This window comes from Nicotiana tomentosiformis, chromosome 4 (assembly GCF_000390325.3).
Source record: "Nicotiana tomentosiformis chromosome 4, ASM39032v3, whole genome shotgun sequence".
In the NCBI taxonomy this organism is placed as follows: domain Eukaryota; kingdom Viridiplantae; phylum Streptophyta; class Magnoliopsida; order Solanales; family Solanaceae; genus Nicotiana; species Nicotiana tomentosiformis.
The window spans coordinates 55,399,528-55,406,184 of NC_090815.1; positions in this window are offsets into that span (position 1 = coordinate 55,399,528).

The window sequence follows — 6,657 nt, forward strand, 5'->3', positions numbered from 1 at the left end:
GTGGTTATACATTGTTTCTCATTGTTGAATTATTTGTGTTGAAGTTGGGAAGCCGTTATCACGTTGAGACAAAATTGTTATTATTGAAACATCTTCTTGTTGAACATATTACATTCGTTGTTGTTATTGCTATTCTTGTACACGTTGTGGTGGAGTCGCGGGCTACTGTTGTGGAGACATTGATATTGTTGATTGTTGGCAAGTTATGATATAGGGGCACTTGTGGTGTGAGTTGTTATTGTGATGTGATATCTACGCGCATGCGGCGGTATAAGGTGGGACTTATGTGCGTGTTGCTTGTAGGGGAATTACGTGAAGCCACGCGGCGTCATAAGGTGGGCTAAAGTGCGTGTAGCTATTTCGAGAAAACTATTTTCAAAAACCTATTTTAAATGTAAGGCTCACACGACGGTATAAGGAAAGATTGTGATTGAGATTGTGAAATGTGTATACGAGGTGGTACCTCATTTGTGATTCATGATTTATACAAGGCGGTACATCGGTGGTGATTCTTATTGTACACGAGGCAGTACTTCATTGTGATTCTTGTTGTTTATCACTTTTTTGCAAGCAGTTTTGGTGGGAACATTTCTGGCTCTATGTTTAACTACTTCTTTTATGTTATTTTAATGTCTAATTTTGGGTATTAACTCATGTTATGATCTTGTTTCGTATCAGTTATTTCTTCGCTCACCATTATTTATCCTTATTACATTTCCATACTGCTTATTTATATCCTAGTAGGTATCTTGACCTGTCCTCGTCACTACTCTGCCGAGGTTAGGCTTCATATTTATCGGGTACCGTTATGGTGTACTCATACTATGCTTCTGCACAATTGTTGTGCAGATCCAGGTACGTCTGCTCGTGCCGCAATGCTAGAATTGATTGGAGTTGCTGCTTTGAGACTTGAAGATACAACTACTTCACGTCCGCAGGCCTCAGAGTCACCTTCCCTATTTTACTTCGTGTTGTATTCCTTTCAGACAGTGATGTATTAGATATTCTAGTTTATTCTATAGAGATTATGACTTAGTTCCACCGGTTTTGGGGAGTGTATGGATGAGATTTTGTTTTGTTTCGGAAGGTTATGTCAGTTATCCAGCTTTATCTTAGTATTTTGATAATCGTTTCTGCCAAGTTATTGTTATCTATTAGGCTTACCTAGTCATAGAGACTAGGAGCCATCAGGATGTCCTATGGAGGGAAATTGGGGTCATGACAAGTTGGTATCAGAGCTCTAGGTTCATAGGTGTTACGAGTCATAAGCAGGTTTAGTAGAGTCTTGAGGATCAGTACAGAGACGTCAGTACTTATCTTCGAGAGACTACAGAACTGTTAGGAAAACTTCATATCTTTGATTCCTTATCGTGCGAATTGGTTGACTTCGAAAACTGAATTTTTGACTTTCTCTTCTCTCATAGATGGTGAGGACACGCACTTGTTGGATCCGACGATCAGACACCTGCACCCCTTGGTGGAGCCGCGAGAGGCTAGGGTCGGGGCAGAGCCTAAGGAGGGGCACGTGGTGTAGCCAGAGCACCTACCCGAGCTACGACAAAGGATCCACCAGTAGCTCCAATTGGGGGACAGGCACTCGAGGCGCCTGTTTCCACCCCACCACTTCATTAAACCCTCCCAAAAATCTTGAGCATGTTTGGTACCTTAACTTAGGCAGGGTTGATTCCACTTGCATCAACCACATCTCAGGTTGGGGGAGGAGCTCAGACTCCCACGGCTTGTTGATGACGTCCAAATCCACTACTAAAAAGTAAATGGACACGGTCGCATGCAATATAATTTACCCATCTATGAGTCGCATGCAATATAATTTACCCAACTATGAGTCGGGTTCGAATCCCACAGAGAATAATATGTAGGCGATTAGGCGTGTAAGAGAATTATCACTTATTATGCTAAGCCAAACACTTAAAAGGTGATTGTAAAAATATTTATGTCTAAACGCAAAAATATAAACTAACCTAGAAAGCAAGTAAAATGATCAATGGCTACAAGTATGGATGCAATGAGAATTACACTCAAGTAACGATCCAATGTATTTCACGATTTTACAAATATGAGCGAGTTAAGTTCTATATTACACTCAAGTAATAATTCTATATTAGCTTCTTCCGAAGACTAACAAGACTTCCTAACTGAATTATCCCTAAAACAATTAAGAGATTGAGCACACCCGAATATGGCTACAAGTAGTTCAATCCTATCCCTAGGTAGAATCTATAAAGTGAGGGTTAACACCTCAAGTTCTTGTTAATTTATCTTTCTCAACCTCAAATTATCTTTCCCAAAATTAATTCAAAGTGAATGGGTCACTCCTAGGGTTAGCTAATCCCTTTGGAAACAATAAAAAATAAGAATAATTAAAGAAACAATAACTCACTTCATAATAAATAAAAGGCAGAATACATCGGCATGCCATTAAACTTGTCCTCCCTTTACACTTTAACACTTTATCTTAAGTCTATTTCATTTGAACAACTTAACAAGGTCTTTACTATGTCATTTAGACACAAAATTCTTAGGCAGACAAACATAAAAGGTGTGTGTAATTCACACGCTGGAGTGAGGAATATGATAAAGGCACGTGGATTTAACTTAACCCCACCCATTGTCATCTTCCCCAATGACCCCTCCTCACCGGAAAAAGTATTTTCCAGCAAACTTTTCTTCCAAATAGCTGCATCAAACAAACAGAACAACATGGATAAAATACCAATAAAATCATTTGCAAACAAATCAACAAATTTGGACAGCAAAGAATAACAAAACTCAATCATAACAATGAACGAACAGAAGCATGAAGTTTTCCAAAAAAATGAAACTGCAGACAAACCACAAAGTCGTCAGAAATAAAATTCGGATCTGATTAAAAAATAGAGTTTCACCATATGTTTTTAGATCTATAACATGTAGACAAAAATAAAAAGAAAAAACGAGGAGAAGAAGACACTAACGCATAAGGGTCACCAAACTTTTTATTTCTGGTCAGATCTCCTCAGATCTAGCCGGATATGATTAAGGTTAAGATTCAAGTCACAAAATTAACTGTTGGGATAAAATGAAACTTCGTCGAAAAAAATGAAGTTTCGCCCGACGATTAACAATGAGGGGGCTCTTGTAACAGTTCTAGTTCGTGCCATCCCATGGTCACTCCCATGAATGAAGACAAATGGAGTAGATGAGGTACGCAGCTACAGCGTTGCAACTTTTACGGCCAAAATTGCACCGGCCAGCCAAATCTTAAAATTTAGAAGAAAAATGAGAAGTTTATGATGGCGGCCAGATTAAAATGTGATGGTGGTGTGTGAAGATCTAATGGAGGATATGGTAGTAATGGTATGAATAAATAAAATTTGGGCTAAGAAGATGACCGGAAAATTTTCTAGCAGAAGCTATATATTTTTCGGCAGAAGCTATACATTTTTCGAGCAGAGTTTATTTTTTCGGATGATTTCACGTGCTTGAAAAATGTGAGAAACACTTACCTTGCTAAGTCAGCATATTGTGTCAATTTCATGCATGAAAATGTGAGAAACACTTACCTTGCTATGTCAGCATATTGTATCTAAATGACAGTAGAGGGCTGGTTGGAGTGTTCAAGACCCAAGTGTGTGTGCAAGAACCCTAGCTCCAAAACTTGTGTTCTCAAGTCAAGAGATTGAAAATAAGATAAAGATGTCTGTCCAATAAGCTAGGTTGTGTATTAAAGGGTTTGGGATAGTGAAAGTGAAATGCCAAGTCTGTCCAGAGCTCGAGGCTGCTGGCCACACCTACGGAAGGATCAATGCAGATGCAGAATTATGCACGCAGATGCAAAATTGAGTAGATTGTTGAATCTCCGCAGAAGCAATCCAAGAAGTGCAGAAGCTCATACGCAGGAGCAGACTTATTCCATAGATATGGATGTGTAAGGTCCCGTAAAATTTCGCCAAGGAATTTATAGTTTTGTGATGCTGAGGTAGGCCTATGTGTTTGTGAACTATGGAAATTCTTAGCGGCGAGCTTGCTCACCGCTGTACGGACTTTTTGTGTTGAAGAAGGCACTGAGGAGTGGATGGAATTATTTTGCAGAAGAAGGCAATTTTGCGATCTGTTTCGTGACCGCAAAACTGTTTTGCGGGCTACATAATCATCGTAGAGTTTAGAAGGGCGTTTGTTGAATTTTGTACGTCGTTTTGCGGTCCATTATGCTATCACATATCCATTTTGCGACCCGCATTTTTCGTCGTAAATTTGGCATGAAGAATTTTGTTGGGTCATTCTACGGTCCATTCTGTGGCTGCATAAGTGGTCTGCGGACCGCAGACCCGTCATAGACCGGTCAAGACCAGCCTAGTTCTTGGAATCATTTTGGCGGCCCATTTTACGGGCCGCATATCTGTTATGCGGTCCATTCTGCCACCGCAGACCTGAGTTCGGAGGGTCCATTTTCCTATTTTATAACCCGACCCTATTTCTTATAAAATGACTTTGGGGTTATTTTGGCCGAGTAAAACACATATTTTAGAGAGAGGGGAGTGTTTTAGAAAGGGAGGAAGGAGCCCCAAGTGCATTGATCATAAATCCCTGCCTAAATCTTGAAGATTCAATGGAATCATTTACTAGACCACAATCTATCCGGGTAAGTTCCTGTCCTAAATCACCCATGCAAGTTATTTTAGGGTCTAAGTATATTGTGGGATTGGAATTAGGCCATGCATGTGCCAATAACTTGTAGTATGTAGGGTTAATGAACTATTTTGGGTAGTCTCTTGTTGAAATTGGTTGAGGGAGGAAGGGATTACCATTGTAGTGCTTTGTAGTCTATTTTGCATACTAGGTATTTGAAAAAATTCATAAGAGGGTTACACCATGAGAATCCTTCTAATTATTATCCGATTTTCGCTATCTTCCTATAGATTGGTATTGCTAGAAGTGTTGGGATGTTGTAGTAACTTAAGGAAAGCTCAAACAAGGTATGATGGCTAAACTACACTCTTAGAATTGAATTCCATGATGTTCCCGTAAGTTTCATGTATAGTTGGCTCAAGTTCCTTTTTTCCTTTGTTCTGAGGTATTCCCAATAAATTCAATTGTCCCGAGTAAGCCAGTGTCGAGAATTATATATTCAAAATGCGTTCTGAATATTCCTATCACATTATGTTATCCTTCGGGAATGTGTTCAAGAATGATATATGTATTAAAATGTTATGGCTTGTGTCATGTTTCAAATGAAAGTCCATTATGCATAACTTGGAAAGAATACTCAATGCGTCTAAAACTCCTATTTCTCATATATATACTTAAGGCCTTGATTTCGAATGTTCATATTGTTGATAATCTATAAAGATGCTTGAAAGTGAAAGAAGTGAGTTGGAGATATAAGTATGGCCAACGTACCAAGAATGAAAATTATACTAGTGGCCAATGGTGCCAAGGAAATGAAGTTATGTGAGAAAAGTTATGAAATGAGCCTTGATTCAACTGTTCCAAATCGACTTCGAAAATAGATGTGCCTAAAATGTGCCTAAAAGATTATGTACTCAAGTCATGCCCAAATATGGTTGTTTTAACTAATGTTGTGCTTTGCAAGTATTTCCAATGTGTTTTGAGCTCTTATATATTCATGAGTTGAAATTGTGTATTGCCCTTTTGGGAAAAAGTATTTCAAGAATAAATGATGTGTTAAAGACTTTCTATTGTGACTTAATTATATTATACCCCTTTTTGGGAAGAAAACCTTGTATGAAATCAATGTAATCAAACACTTGTTTTCTCATATAATGAAAACTTTTGAACTTACACTTGCTAAGGCCGAAGGTGCTAAACGTTTGAATGGAATAGAGCTAGTTGTACAAACTATTATCGTTTTGGGAATCTAAATTGTGGTATTGTGATTACCCCTCCACCCGCATACAGTGGGGTGAGGCGACATGGTCGCTTTCTGTAAAGTTGTGGTATTGTGATTACACCTCCACCCGCATACATTGGGGTGAGGCGGCAGGTCCTCTTTGTGTAAAGTTGTGGTATTGTGATTACACCTCCACCCGCATACATTGGGGTGATGTGGCAGGTCCGCTTTGTGTAGAGTTGTGGTATTGTGATTACACCTCCATCCGTGTATATTGGTGTGAGGCAGTAGGGCCTCTTTGTGTAGAGTTGTGGTATTGTGATTACACCTCCACCCGCGTACTTTGGGGTAAGGCGGCAAGGCCGCTTTATCTAGAGTTTATGGTATTATGATTTCACCTCCACCCACATACATTGGGGTGAGGCGGCAGGGCCGCTTTGTGTGAAAGTGGTTATAGAGGATCCTCGACTTGAAATTTATAAATGTTATAGGAAGTTCTTAATAAATTTGTTTTGACTTTAACGGCTATATAAGCCCTTTATTTGTTACCATGATTCATCATATCCATGTTGTATTTCCAAGTCCTTAAATAGGTGTTTTGGTTTTCATTCGAGTAATATTCCACATGTACTAACATCCCTTTAGTTGGAGGCGCTTCATGTTCAATGGATATAGGTGGTTCATCGGCAGGCATCTTGATCCTCGATAGCAGTACATCCTCCTCTCAGCTGACTTGGTGAGCCCCACTTCATATCGGGGCCTTGTATCTTTTGTTTCTCAAGTATTATGTATTGAGGTATAGCCGG